This window comes from Macrotis lagotis, chromosome X (assembly GCF_037893015.1).
Source record: "Macrotis lagotis isolate mMagLag1 chromosome X, bilby.v1.9.chrom.fasta, whole genome shotgun sequence".
NCBI lineage: Eukaryota > Metazoa > Chordata > Mammalia > Peramelemorphia > Peramelidae > Macrotis > Macrotis lagotis.
The window spans coordinates 424,423,966-424,440,657 of NC_133666.1; the positions used below are offsets into that span (position 1 = coordinate 424,423,966).

General features: G+C 33.9%; 1 protein-coding gene across 3 annotated transcripts in view; it reads right to left on the bottom strand.

The window, feature by feature from the left end:
- Positions 1-16,692, bottom strand: part of LYN (LYN proto-oncogene, Src family tyrosine kinase) — a 148,334-nt gene that overhangs the window by 40,487 nt on the left and 91,155 nt on the right. The gene's annotated exons all lie outside the window — the stretch shown is intronic.

A 16,692-nucleotide genomic window follows, 5' to 3' on the forward strand; every position in this document is an offset into this window, starting at 1 on the left:
ATGAAGAAACTGAGACCAAAAGAGATTAAGCGATTTATTCAAGTCACATAGCTAATTGACAGAACCATAATCACACCAATACCTTTATAATTACAAGCACAGTGTCCCATTACATTAAACTATACATGCCAAGCTGGTAGATATGATGTGAATATACATATATATAATATATATATATATATATATGTAATATTAAAGCTATTCTACTTGGAATTTTTTAACTCTAGTTCATATGTAGATTGAATAAAAAGCTTATGAAATTGTGTAAATAAACAAACTGGATTTAGTTTTTATTTTCTAAACCAAAATTTGAAAGGAGAAAATAATCCAATGGAATTAATATTCATGTGCAGCCTTTTTGTATGAATAATTCAATACTCTGAAAATTATTCATGATAGAGGTGATTAGAAAAAAAGTAATTACAGTTTCCACATTTTCCATACCATTTCATTTTGCCTCTTTTCTTTATGTAACAATGTTCAACATTCACCTAAGCTTCAAACTGTGTATCATAGTTCTTACTGGTAACTCATTAATATTTTGAGGAAAAGCATTATTATAAACCTTCCTAGCACAAGAACTGTTTAACTTTCCTACCTATGGAACATTTTCAAGCTGATTTGTGCTCCAGTTTGCAGTAACTGTGGTTAAGGCTGCCCAGTGCTTTACCCTGGAGAATTCCATTTTCTCACATTCCTAGAATTTTATCCAAATACTTTTGGGATCTTTTGGTGGCCAAATACCAGTAATGTAGCTCTTATGCCATGCTGAAATAAACAGAGTATGCTCAGGCTCCCTGAACCTATGACCTTCTTTTCCATCTATATACAGTTCATGCTCCTCTTGTTTCTTCTTGGCAGCTGATAACAGTATGCATAGAAGATTGCACATTCAAATTCCTTATGAAGACACTTGAAAAATATTCAGGGAGGTAAATGTAGCCCATGCTTTTATTTTCCTGGTAAGCCATTGGAAATCTCTACAAAACCCATACTTTGGTAGATCCAGAACAATACTGATGGAGGTGAACTCTGATCAGCTAGATGGATACTTAATAAATAGTATTTGTCTCAGGAATAGATAATACATAGGAAACAGAAGCCCCAATCTGCTTTATTACACAGTTTTCATAACTATTTGTTCCATTCATATATCAGATGGAGGAGGAAAGGATTTAGATTTGGAAAGAACTTTAGAGACAACCATAAGGTTGCGAATTAGTTCAAACACTTTTGGTAGTGTCACCTGGTGTATATATTTCTCATGTACCAAAGAATATTTCATCAATTCCAAATCAGCAGACCTCAAAAAGGTACATCTAAGGAGCAAGGTTATTGTTCTAGTTGAATCAATCCAGGTAGTAAATCCTTCTGTTCTGCTTAGGTTCTCAGGCATCGATTCAACAGTTGCAAATGACTAGCAGCATTTCCCCAGAAATATAGAAAACATAAATAAAAAATATATTTTCCAACATGTATTCATATATCTTAGTCCTTGCTTCTCTGGGGTGACATTTAATTCAATTTAATATTCATTAATAATAATAGTCAATATTTAAAGAGCATATTGAGATTTTAAAATTATCTTATATTAATTCACTTGATCTTCACAACAGTACTGAGGTTAAGTGCTATTAAATCCATTTTACAAATAAGGAAACTGAGTCTGAGAGAAGTTAAATCATTTATCCAGTGTCACAAAGACTCTATTATGTAAATAACACTACACTAGGCACTGGTGAAGATTAAATAAAATAAATAAGGCAAGGTTTCTGCTTCTATATAACTAGTCTAGGATAGGCTTAGGATTTCTATATATGAAAACAACTCAAAGTCATATCATATTTTCACAGTTACACAATTGATAAAACTATAAAAGATGAAATATTATTGTCTTCTAAACATATTGAAAGACTGACTCAGTAGAACAAAATGCAGTCTTTAAAGCTCTCTTCCAACAAGATGTCTCCAATGAATATGTTAAGATTTTTTTGATACATACAATCACACAGAGATAAATTTGCCAGTCCTTTGAGTAGGAGGGTGATAAAAGAATACCTACATTGATCAGCATGAAGATTCTAGCAGGAGCTAAATAGAAGAGTTATTTTCTTCTTTTTTTTTTAGATTTTTTTTGCAAGGCAAATGGGGTTAAGTGGCTTGCCCAAGGCCACACAGCTAGGTCATTATTAAGTGTCTGAGACCGGATTTGAACCCAGTTACTCCTGGCTCCAAGGCTGGTGCTTTATCCATTGTGCCACCTAGCCACCCCTGGAAGAGGTATTTTCTATAGTGAATAAGGTCTGCAGAGATTCTGCTTTGTGACATAGTAAGAATACCATCATGTCCCAAAATGCTATATTACCTCCTCAATGAGATCCAGAGAATCCTGTTTTACTTTCCTGATATACTTAGTAGGTATCATCACAAATAACTGTTGAATTTAAGTGAACAAAAAGAAAAAAAATGCTATTATGGGAATTTCCTAAAGAATGTGATGTTCCTAGAGCACAGTGACTATTTTGTTTAGGTTTGTGTATCACCAGTGTCAAGCATGGTGAAAGAAACATAGTATGTGCTTAATGTTTGTTAAGTGATATAAACACCACCCCCACCCTACTCCCACCTAAAAAAAAGGTAATTGGGAATATGGTGCACAAGGTATTCAAAGAATGTAAAACAGACTGCACAAAGGCAGCAAGACTACAAAGTTTATATATGGAGAGCAAGCATCAACTTCAGTTGAGGTATATACTATACAAAGGGAAGTTGGAGATAAAGATAACTAGGTGTATTGGCTCTAGAGAATGGAATGTTTTGAATGTCAATTAAAAAAATTTGAAATTTGTTCACTAGGAGTACTAGTTCAATTGCAGTGAATTAAAATAAGAGACCATTTATTGGTTCCAGACAGTGGAATGAGCATAAGTATGAAAAGTCTGTCTGAGTTTTGAAAAAGGAAGACAAATTTGGTAGCAGTATGAGGATGAGAGCAATGTGAGCAAAGAGGGAGAGAATGGAAGTGAAAAACTTGTTAGAATATCTTTGCAGGTGGGTTATAACTAAGACATTACTAGGAGGATAACAGGAGGAATAGAGAGCAGGAGGTAGATAGTTTAGGGAAATGGAAATTAACAGGATTTGCTAATTGATTAAATATGAGAGAAGGAAGAGGAAAAAATAACATCAAGGTTTCAAATAATCATAGCTGAATAACAGTACTAGTGACAGAAATTGTGAAGTCAAAAGAGAAGCAGATTGAGAGGAGGGAGATAAGAGGTTCAACTTTGGGTGTGCAATATTTGTGGTATCAGCAGAACATGCATGTAGAGATGTCCTGATGGCAATAGAAGATGAGTCTGGAGCCTGAGAGAGAGAGAGAGAGAAGTCAGAGATGGAGAAATAGATTTTGTGGTTGGTCAGTTGTTATTCAGTCTTCTTCTAGTGACCTCATTTGAGATATAGACTTAGCAGTCATCTATGTAGAGGAGTTTGCTAAGAGAAAGAAATATGTTTGCACATAAGAAGAAAAGAGCCAGCGAAGAAGACAGAGAAATAACTAGAGACATGGGAGAAGAACCAATGAATCTTGGGATATGAAGTAAATTGAAGAGATTATCTAGAAAAACTGTTTACCAGTCTCATCTTGAGACTGCAAGGTTTTGAGAATAGACACTTTTTTAAAGGTGTGAAGTAACAGAAGGGAGGAGAGAGATGAATTTGTAGCTTACTAGAAAATAGTATAAAATCGTAGAGTACTAGGATTGGAATCAGGATGACCCCAATTTAAGTCCCAATTTTTATATTTAAGCTGTGTGACTATGGAGGAATAACCTCCTCACTCATAAAATAGGGATAATGTTTAAAGTACTTACTGCAAGTACCTATTTTGAAAATTAAAAGAGGTAAGTTATGTAAAATAACTCTCAAAACTTTAAGGTGCAATACAAATTATTAAATGTCATTTTTTAAGGATTGGGAAGATCCAGTACTATTTGGAACAAGATGAGAAGAAGATTGTGAAAAGGGGGACAGGAAATTGGATATTCATGAGAGAGGGTGAGGAAATCATTCCTAGAGAAAAAGACACCAAAAGAAGCAGGAGTACATGAGAACAAGGTTATAGGTGGGTGAAGTGGGTGGTGATACTGGAGTCCTATTCATACATTTCAAGACATTTATTAATTAACTGTCATGGGTGAGACAATATACTAGATCACTGTGAATGAAAAAGAAAAGCACCCCCTCATTCAGAGGAGGAATGTTTTTAATCCATTATCTTGATGCTGTGTTCATCCTCAGTGAAGACATTTGATAGCATGGCTGAAAACATCATACTAAAAAGCATAGGAGCAAGGACACATCCTTGTTTCACTTCAGTGATGACCAGGAAATCTTGAGAGCATCTTCCACTATACTGATGAACTTCTCTGGGCAACCAAATTTTGACATCATTTTCCATAAATCCTCATGACTGACAGTGTCAAAGGTCATGGTCAGAATGCTGTGTACAGTCTTCTGTTCCTAGCATTTTTCCTGGAGTTGTTGAGTGGTAAATATCATATCGACTATTCCTCAACCCTTTCTGAAGCTGCACTGGCTTCTAGTGGAATGATATGCCTATTGAGGAGTCTGGCAAGAATCTTACCAGCAATGAATAAGAGAGAAACACCCCTGTGATTGTCACAGAATGATCCATTCCTTTTACCTTTATAGAGATGAACTGTGGAGGCACCCTTGAATTCCTGGAGGATAATCTCTTCATTTCATAAAACCTGGAAAATTTCAGTCAACTTTTTGTTGAGCAGTGGACCCCCCACATCGTAGATCTCATTTGGAATAGAATCAGCACCAGGAATTTTGCTATTTGAAAGGAGCCTAACGGCATTCAAAACCTCTTCTTCAGTTGGAGCTTCAACTAGGGATGTTTTGACTTAAACTTGAGATAAATGGTCAGTGGCTTCTGCATTGATTGATGAAGGGACATCTCTTTAGAATCATGTCTCTATCACTAATCAATGTGGCTCCATCAGCACTGAGTAGTTGAGATTCACCATATATCTTTGGCCCATTAAAAGCTTTTAGAGAGTCATAAAGCTAATAAGGATTGAAATAAAGATTTTTTCCCCCATCAAATTTGACAGAGCTCCTAAAAATCTGTCCCCAGACCCTAGGTTAAGAATTCCTATTTGGAAAGTTCTTGAAACAGTTAAAGGTTTTCTAAAAATTCAATCTTAATTTATTTTTTAACTCTGACTCCCCCCGCCCCCCACTGTCCTTTCCCTATTGAGAAAGCAAGAAAAACAAGTCTCATTACAAAGATATACAATCAAGTGAAACAAGTTACCATGCTAGTCATGTCAAAAAATAACAACAATATTTGCCTCACTATGTTCTCTGTGTTCATCATCTAACAGGAGGTGGGTAGCATGTTTCTTCATGAATTCTCTGGAATTGTGATTGGTCATTGCAAAAATCTGTTGCTAAGTCTTTCAAAGTTGTCCGTCTTTATAATAATGTTCTGGTATCATAAATTGCTCTCCTAGTTCTGCTCATTTCACTTTACATCAGTTAATACAAGTCTCTGATTTCTCTGAAGCCCCTCCATCATTTCTTCTAGTTCAATAGTATTGCATAGCATTCATATACCATAATTGTTCATTTATTCCCCATCTGATGTGCACACCTTTAGCTTTTAATTCTTTGGCACCATAGTAAGAAAAGTGGAAATTAAAAGAAATCTCAAGTTTCACCAAGTAAATTTGCAAAGAAAATAAAATATTGGAATAGTCTTGGTTGGAGGGTGGAAAAAATAGGCATACTGATTCACTGTTGAGAGGGCTGTGAAACTGCCCTATAAGTAAAATTTATAAATATGTATGCATATGTTTATTCAGATATGGTTATAAATTTGGAATTATGTAAGAGAATGACTAAGCTGTCTATATTTTTTGACTCAGCAATCCTACTACTTGTCACAAGAAAGTCAAAGACAGAAACAAAGGTTCAATATATCCCCAAATATTAATAGTATTCTTTGTGACAATAAATGTTGATGGAAGTATAAATGAGGGAATGCTAAAAACGCAGTGGTATGCAATTGTAATATGTAATATTGCATATTAAGAAATGGCTAGGGCAGCTAGATGGTGCAGTGGATAGAGCACCAGCCCTGGATTCAGGAAGACCTGGGTTAAAATCTAGCTTCAGACACTTAATAATTGTCTATCTGTTTGACCTTGAGCAAGTCACTTAACCCCATTCCCTTAAATAAATTTTAAAAAAGAAATGGTTAAAGGAGAAATTCAGTGAAACATGAAAAATCTTGTATGATGCTGAGTAAATAAACAGAACAGTATATACAATAATTATAATAATGTATACAAAGATATCATTAGAATGAAGTTAAGTCCTAAGGAGTAAAAACTGAGGATCCTAAAAAAGGGATAGCAAAACATACATCTTCTCTCACATTCAGGATGAAGGGGACTACTAGACCTTAAAAAGGATTTTGGTTTTAGATATTTTTACTTTTTTTTTTTACTTATTATTTACTTGTTTTTCTTTGTCAATAAGAAGGGCTCAATATGGAAGATGACAAGATGGAGGAGGAGGAGAAAGAAAGAGAAAGAGGAAGAGGAGGAGACGTAGCATTATCTGAGCAATCGATTTAGATTTAACTTTATGTCCTTTAACAAGCAATTTACCTAATCAGTGCCTCAATTTCCTAATATGTGAAATAAGAGAATGCATTAGTGAGTTCATTCATTTTTTTCATTCAACAAAAAAATATATGTGTACCTACTACATGTTAAATGCTGACAAATGAGATATGGTTCCTGACCTCAAGGAACCTACTATCTCAGAAAAAGAACTAAAATATAGATACAAATATAAGTAAAATAATAGTAGGAGTGCATAATAAGAGGGCATAAAATGCTCTTCTTTCCAGGGTTCTTTACATCACGAACATTCTAAATTTCCAATTCATAGGACAATTATCATTATGTCCCTAACTCTTATTTTCCTGTCATAGAATTAGGCAAAATTTTATTAGTTTATTAGTAACAATATTTCTCAGTAGGCAAACCAACATTGAGACTAAAAGTTTTGAAATTAATGATTAATGAAAAATAAAAACAACCTAGAAAATCTATCCTCTATTTAAAATTGTTCCTGCAAATAAACAGTTTCTCTTTCCCTCTCCCTCCCTTCCTTTCTCTCTCTCTCTCTCTCTCTCTCTCTCTCTCTCTCTCTCTCTCTCTCTCTCTCCCCTCTCTGCCCCCTTCCTCTCTCTCTTTTAATAGAAAGAGCCTTTCAATATCTCAGTTGGATTTGTAATCTATATTTAAGTTCTTAATGAAAAGTAGTTAAGAATTAAATATCTTTAACCAAAATTATCAGTTCTGTCTTCACTTACAATGATAACTCAAATACTCCTATACTTCAAACTGGAATTCAATTTTTTATTACCCCAACTCCTCTCTAATTCCCCAGCTTTCTGGTTATCTGTTCTCTCTTATTACTTAGAGTCTTTAATTTCTCTACTGCCAGAAAGACAATGTTTTCCCACATTTTTCCATGTCCTATTTTGAAATGAATCCAACTACAACAATAGTTTTTCCTCCATTCTGGATGTCTCTTCTGCAGTGAGGGAGCAGGTCTGTGGATTGTGGAAGAAACAGGGAGAATTGAAAAAAAATGGTGAGAGCAACAACAGGTACATATATAAAGAGTAAATATTAAGACTCCACAAGGTCCTCCCCTAGCCTGATTAGTATCAAATTTCCATCATTAGAATGATGTAGAATGAAAGAATAATAGAAACAATAATGCCTTGAAGGACTCAGGGATTATCTGGTGTAAGGGTTTTTAACCTGGGATTCAGGAACTCTTTTTTTTTAACATCTTGATGACTATATTTTAATATAATCGCTTTCCTTGGTAATCCTATGTATTTTATTTCATAAATTTAAAATTTTAATTCTGAGGAAGGGACAATGACAAAGGGGTCTAGGTTAAGAATCTCTTATCTAATCCAAGTCCCTAATTTTATAGATAAAAAAAACCCTGAGGCTCAAAGAACAGGATTATGGTATTGTTCTCTGAAGATAACTATTAAAATAACTACAAATAATAATATAATTTTGGAGAAAGAAAAGAGCCTTTATTATTTAATAACCTAACTAATAGGGATCTTAGAAAAGACTTGAGACTGCAAGAATTCAGGATATATGTGACAGAAAGAGTCCTAGGCAAAGATTCTGAAACAAATGAGATTGAGAAAAAAGGCACAGTTAGAAGAGGATTGGTCTCAGTGAAGAATAAATTTATTTTTTTCTCTGAAAAGGAAGGGGAAAAGGAATAATATTACTTTAATGGTATAAATACATTCCATTCATCAAGTTGATTCTTATTTTTTGGACTATATGACCTCTAATTAACCTTTTAATTCTAAATTAAACTGAATTAAACTGAATCACATAATGATTCAATTAAAAAAGTTAACATATGTGATATAGAGATGATAAGATATTAGGTGTTATTCAAGAGTGGGCTGCCAGCATTTAGTGATGGAGGAGGTAGCCTGATAGGATCATAAGCAAGTTCTAGGAGATGAATTTGTACACAGTCTTCTATTGTATCACTTTCCTAAATGGAGAGATGGATCTGGGCATTCATTTTCTTTTGGTGAAATTCACTACCCTTAACTAGAGATGCTTAGTCCATCCTTATTCTGAGAATGAAAGGAAGGTGGCCCAAATAATTTTTTACCCGGTTTACATATGACCTTAGCTTTAATGCCATCAACCAGCTCAATACTATAGACAATCATTTCTAGTGCAATAATCACTTCAATGTATTACATAAATGTTGTGTTAATGTTTTCATTTAAAAATCCTTAAATTGGCTAGGCTGAACCAGAGAAAACAATATAGTGACAACAGTGTGACAACAATGTGAATGAAAAGATCAGTAAAGGCAATTGAACTCTAAACAAAAAAACTGAGAATGGTCCAAGAAAATGATTTAGACACACTTCCCTTCTCTAAGAGGAGCAAGGGACTCCTAAGACAGAAAGTGATATACTTTATCAAAAGTAGTCAGTCACTGAGCTGCCTGTTTTAGTTAAACTGTTTTTTTTTCTTATTAAAATGGATGTTTCGATCCCAGGAAATGAGAAGAATGCCCAGAATGACTGTGATTGTAAAACAGGTCTGAATAAAGCTTCTTTAAAAAACAACAACAGAGGTGTGTCAAAATATTTAACTTTCTACTATAGAAGGAAAATGAAATTCTGGTAGGCTGGAAATGCTTCTCTTTGTCCTAACACTTTTAAAGAATAATCTGTCCTCTAACATTGCCAAAGGAAAATTTAATGCTATGAGGTGAGGATATGTATGCATTGCCACCTGGTGATTCTATATTCTATGTCATCAAGTGGTCAAAATGATCTCTCTACGGAAGGATTTCTTTTTTTATCTTCTATTTAGTATGACTTGCTACTATCAAAAAAGTCAAGTCTGTAGTCTTTTTACACAAGTCATAACAGACAGAAAATACAGACAATAAAAACATACCTTAGGTCATCTGTCCCATCTAAACAAAATAATAATTCATAAGGTATAAAAACTGATTTGTATTACAGTAGGAAAACCCACAAGACCCAAAAATATATTTTCCCTAAGAAACAAATTTATCTCCACCAAAATTATAATAAAAAAGAAACAGAAGCAAGTTACAAAAGGGGAGCTTTTTGACATTATATTTCAAAACCAGAAGGGATTAAGCTAAAAATTCTTTTAAAATGCTTTATACATAGTTGCCAAAAGACCCAATAATATGACTTCAGTTTGCTAAAAAAAAATAGATGGAGCTAGAAAATGATTTTTTTTCTTTTTAAAGGCAATGGATTATTAGTGTGAATATATATGTATATACACATATATACAGATATATATATATATATATAATACATATGTACACATGTTTATGTATATGTGAATATATATTATATATGTATGTATACACATACACACACATACACACAAAATATAAAATAAGCCAGACTACTAGTTGCTATCAGCAATTCAGTTTGATGGCAGATAAAAACTATGCTTCCCAATGTCAGAAAAAAGAGATAGCAGGAAACACTGTAACTGCTAAAAATATTAAAATATACTAATAAGGCTTATAGTCAGAAAAATTAGTAAAACAGTAATTTCAAGTACAAATTACCACCACCAATGACATATTTCTCAGGGATATTATCACCATTAAAATAATAACAATAATTCAATTTGATGGGATAAGAGCTCATAATCTCAACCTTAGAGTCCATTTATGTAGCACAAGAATCAAATCTTCTTTTGTCAAGGTTATTTACTAGAGGCCTCCAGTTTCAAAAATAGTAGTTACTAGGTTTTTAGTTATCCACACAAATGGAAAATGAATTTTTTTGATCATTCCAAAGGGTGATAAAAATTATCTTGCTGAGTAACACTGGCTGATAGTTGAAGAAGACAGAAACAATAGCCTATAATGCAGTTTGGATGTGCATATTAAAGAAGGCCTATTTATATTTATTAAACACTGGAGGCAGGAAGAATCGAATTCAAATCTGAACCCAGATACTAGCTGTATTATCCTGAGTAAATCACTTAACCCTGTTGATCTTAGTTTCCTCATCTATAATAATGCTTGTCCTTCATTCTCAAAGAAGACCATGACATTGGGGAGGTGATGCTATGAAAAGCACATGAAGTGAATTTGAATGAGAGGGTCCTGTGTTAAATCATCAGTCTCACTTTCTCCTCCAGAGTCATCTGGGTCCAAAGGTCAGACATGAATCAGGACAACTGGAGATTACTCTGTATGCAAGGCAATCAGGGTTAGGTGACTTGCCCAAGGTCATACAACTACTAAGTGGCAAGTATCTGAGGTTGATTCAAACTCCTATCCTCCTTACTCCCTAGACCAGTGCTCTATTCACTGCACTACCTCAAGTTGTTGAAGGAAATGGCAAACCATTCCAGTATCTTTGCCAAGAAAAATCCTAAATGGGATCATGAAGAGTTGGTCATGAATGAAAAATGACTAAATAACAGTCATAAAAACCCAACAAAAATAGTTTTCTTTTTATTCATACAGTTGATTTAGAAAACTGATTAATTTTGTAAGGGTGCGAGGAGTTACGTATATGATTTATTGGCACATGGAACTTCTGTTGAAGGATGAAGAAAACCAGTGGCTTTCAAATTAATTAATAACTGGTTCTATGCCCTAATGATCATTTTAAAGTATATAAAAATATGCTGAAAGATAGATTAATATTTCATGCATTTAATACTTTAATACTTAACACTTAAATAAGAACAATAAAAGAGGTACACAAAACTGGATTATATTATATCACTCACAGTAAACAAACATATTCTTAGGGAGTGAAAGCAGCAATATGACCACAGCAGCCAATGTTGGAACATATGCAGAACCAAAACTCATTCTATTCAACTCTTTTTCCTTCTACTTCCATGGCTTCTGAAATGGGTGATAAGGTAACCCTTGAAACCTATATCTCTATTGATTCGTTGTGTCCTAGCTTCCTATTGGTCTCACCACTCAGGGAACACCACAGCACTTATAATATCTCAGGGGAATTTTGGGTGTAACACAAAGCGGAAACAAATGATAGTTTGTCATCCCTAGGTTGTTTAGTACTTTTTCTCTTTATATGTTTCTTTACTGAAGTGACAAAAAATTGAGGAAATTAAATGTAGTATTTCATCAAAGGTACAATGAGTTTTAAGAAATGAATAAATAAACTTTACAAGCATAGTTCTGTCAATTTTTTTCACCTATGTACAGAATGAACATTACTACTGGACCTTACAAAACACTGTTGTGCAGATGAACATTTAAAAAGAGTAAGGAATGTAAATTTGTGATTTCCACATTGGGCGGCTGCCCAGGTACCCACCTTAGAAGGAACACTGATTACAAGTGACATTTTATCAATTGGTACTCCAAACTCAACATAAAATTGTCAGTTCTGTCAAACTGGTGTGAATCGACTGAATCCCACCACTGAAGAAAACTCCTTTACCATGACAGATGAGCACTTTATCTTCAACATACAGTCTTAGCTAACTGCCAAGAACAATGAAAGATAAAGAGACTTGCCCTAAGCCACATAGTTAGTATGTGTTAGAGGCAAGCCATGAAGCCCAGTCTTCCTGATTTTGAGGCCAGCTCTCTAGTGAGCTATGATACCTCTCTGTATAATTTCTATTTTTTTTTTTAAAAAGTAATGTTGGACATCTGGGTAGGCACCAGCTCCTTATATGACAAGAATGCAGGGAGGCTGCCAAAACTTTTTTACCCTCAAATTTAAATTTTACCTACAAGAATTTCTCTTTCTTCAGCAAAGAAGCCTCAAAAACAAATAGTGAGAGGAAATGTGATGCCTGGCTTCACTGGACAATAATTTTCCCCACAATGTAACAATTCACAGAGGAAAACATTTCACCCCAGTTAGACGTCAAGAAAAACTCATAAACAAGAGGAAACATCTTGAAAGAAACAGCCTCTTTATTCTCTCCTCTCTCCCTCTGAACTGGTCACTTCCTAGTATTTATTAATTACCTTTACAGACAAAAATATTACAAACCATAACAAACTACCCCTATTTCATGCATAATTTTCTTATTTTTAACAAAAAAATTTATTTATTCATTTGACCGAATAGGAAATTATTTTAAAAGCTTCAGCTTTTGCTTATAATAAATAAGAAAATTTTCCCTGCTTACCAAATCTCTCTCGGTAGATTCTTTTTTTTTAATGTTTTTGCAAGGCAAATGGGGTTAAGTGGATTGCCCAAGGCCACACAGCTAGGTAATTATTAAGTGTCTGAGACTGGATTTGAACCCAAGTATTCCTGACTCCAAGGCTGGTGCTATATCCACTATACCACCTAGCCGCCCCTTGGTAGATTCTTTTAAAAAACATATTACTCCAAAGTTCAATTACATATATCTTTTTTTAGCATTCATGTCCTTAGTGAAATTGAGAAATTAAAAAAATGCATCATTACATCCTATTTTCTCACTTATATTAAATCATATATGTTACTTTCATTTGGTACTATTTCTACGTTAAATGTATCAGTATTTTTGCAAGTTATTTAATTGCTTACAAAGAAGATTTTGGGTCATTGTCAAAATCACAGGAACAACTTCACAATAATTTCTAAGTCTCATATTTAGTGTTATATTTTGTAAAATTGTTCCCCCACTTTTTAACATATATATATATATATATATATATATATATATATATATATACTTATATATGTATGAGCACACACATATAAATATACATCTATTTTATGTATCTATACACATGTAAAAATAGCTTCCTGTACCCAAGTTATCTTCAGATAGGGAGAGCCAGATAAAGAACATTCTTCTGCTAATGCAAATTATGGGGGCTGCTGGGTGGTTCAGTGAATAGAGCACTGGACCTGGAGTCAGGAAATCCTGAATTTAAATTTGGCCTTAGACACTAGCTGTGTGATCCTGGGCAAATAACTTGACCCTGTTTACCTCAGTTTCCTCATATGGAAAAAAATGGAGCTAGAGCTGAAGAAGGAAATGGAAAATCACTCCAGTATCTTTGCCAAGAAAATTGCAAATGGGATCATGAAGAGTCAGACATGGCACTTTTGGGCAATTTATAATATTAAAGAATTATCTGAGCATTGAAAATTTAAGATAAAAAAATTGAGGAAAAGTTAAGTATCTTACCAGTATATGTATATATAACCCATATATGTAAGGAGCAGGATTTTTGAGTATAATACTATTCCTCTATAAACTATGCCATGTTGCCTTTCCATATAATTATTAAAATTATTATTATATTATTATAATTATTATTATCCAAAATAAGCATAAGAAGGTCCTCATTACTAAGAGTCTTCAAGTGGATGGTAGATGCTATCAAAGATATTATAAAGGGATTCTTATTTAGTCATGGACTGGGCTAGATGATTTCTTGAGGTTTTTTCCAACCATATGATTTTATGTTTCTTTGAAAATATATTTCATGTGTCTGGGAAAAAGAAGCATTGGATTTGAAAACAGGTGACCTTGTTTCAAATTACAACTCTCCAAATTACTACCTATGTGACTTTGGGCAAATTATGAAACCTCTTTAGGACTCAGTTTCCCTTTCTTAAGATGAAGGGGTTCAAATAGATTGGCTCTGGATTCCCTTCCACATCTAAATCGATGATGCTAAGATTAACCAGGTGATCTCTATTTTCTTTCTGCTACAAAAGAAAATTTTCTTCAGTTAAAGATATTTGAGACATTTGTTGAGAGTTGACTATGTATGTGATTTAGAGGAACGGACACTAGATTTAAAGTGAGAGAATGTACATTCAAATATTGTCACTGTTCTTCATATAATGTTGGTTAAATCATTTCACCTCTTTGAGGTATTTTCCTCAACTATAAAATTGGGCAGTGCATCAGAATACTTCCAAGCTCCCTATTAACTTTGAGTTCATAGATTTAGAATTCTCTAAATTTCAAAGACATTGGTTCATTTTAAAAAAAAATCAATATATTTATTGGGGGGTTACAATGTAGAAAGTCCAGAAATAAGTACTTGAACAAATTCAAAGATGATTATAATTCCAGGTCACAAGTAAATAGATTTAGAACTGGAAAGGATCTCAGAGCAGTCCAAATCCCTCATTTTTAAAATCAGAACCCTGAAGCAAAGAGAGGTTAAGTGATTGTCCAAAGTCACACATCTAAGACTTTATTTGAACTTAAGTATTCTTGTCTTTATGACCAGTGGTCTAGTCACAAGATCACCTAACTGCCCATATGTTCTCAGTGAGCTCTCATTTAGTAAGGCACGCAAATATCTGATTTGTTGGATATATGATCTCATTGATACTGACCACAAACCCTTTATCTCTCTAGGAATCTTCCATGAAGGATCCCACCCAGCACAGTGGTGGCAGTCCCACTTTTAAAAAAGTCCCTTTCTTATTATATGATTCCCTCCCTTCATTCATCCTCTAATTTTTGCTGAATTCTTTTGTCCTTAATTTTGTCTTCCTTTTAAAATTTTGGGGGTTTTGCAAGACAATGGAGTTAAGTGACTTGCCCAAGATCACACAGCTGGGTAATTATTAAGTGTCTGAGGTCACATTTGAACTCAGGTCTGCCTGACTCCAGGGCCAGTGCTTTATCCATTACATCACCTAGCTACCCCCTATTGTATTCCTTTTAATTCCTTCCTCACAAGTCATTGTTGATTATATACTACACTGTTTAAATTAACAATGAATTTTTCCATTGTTTTTGGAGCTCAACACCACTTTGATTCTCCCAAGATTGTGATATCCTAAGATTCAGAGCCATATTACATTGGAGAAGATGAATGCTAAAAAATGGATTTCTGTGGAAGAGATTATCTTGAGACTATCTAGCCATGAAATTTCCCTTATGAAATCCACCTCACTGTCCATCTCAAATGCACAAAAGCATGTCATAACTAGAATAATATCCCTCTATATCTATGTTTTCAGAACTGTGGATGGCTGGATTATTCTCTTTTGCATTACTCTGAATTTCAACTGAGAGAGAACTGTTTTCTTTGACCAAACTCATATTCTTGAGTGTCAATATCTCTTCTTCCCAATATGGACTGAGGATCTAAAACTTAAGTATAGTTCTACAAATATCATCACTGATGTCTTTAGATTTTTCCAGAAATTTCAGAAGCCTAGAACACTTTGCATCTGTGATTCTCCTGATTTTATCTACAAAAGTCATCTAACTGACTTGACTTAACTGTATCTCATATCTTAGGAATTGATTCTATTCCTGATCATAATCCTCCAAAATACTTTGCAAATAAGTTTTTACTGTAACTTGATGTTGCTTTTTGTTGTCATCTCCTATTGACAAAGGAATTAAGTCTTTTTCTGATTGTGATGGTTTTGGGGGCTCTTTCTGTTTCTTCACGGTAGCAAGTGTTTTATATTGGTTCTCGAAGGAATGGTGAGAATCAATGTTTCTACTCTTATCTACTCATTTCTGAGAACAGATAATACTTGGAGAAGTTGAGATTGGAAATGCTGCAACTGCTTGTAGTTTCTTTGTCTATCTTTATACTTCCTTCCAATCTAATTTGATCTCTATTTTGACCACTCAATAATAATCTGGGTCCAGATTAAAGTAAGGAGACATTAATAAAAAAAGAAAAGAGGTAAATAGGGTAGAGTATGGGATACCAGAATTAATGTACCATCTAGATTCAGAGGACAATGGTTAGAACCCTATCTTGGCTATTTTTATCTATGGCTTTGGGTAAATCACTTTACTTCTCTGGATCTCAGCATTCTTATCTGTAAATTTGAATTATTTGATCTCTAAGATCCACTTCCAGAATAAATCTGTGATCTATATGACTGATGACTCATGTTTTGGAGACAGAATCAAAAATCAACCTTTTATCTCTTAATGGTATTAAATTTATAGCTTCCAATCACTCACATTGGAGTCCTTGGTTCTATTTTATACCTCTAAGTTTGAGTAATTGGCAGCCATAAAAAGTAGTACCAGCAACCAAGATAATTAAAAAGAAAGCAGGTTTAGGGATTTAGGGAGA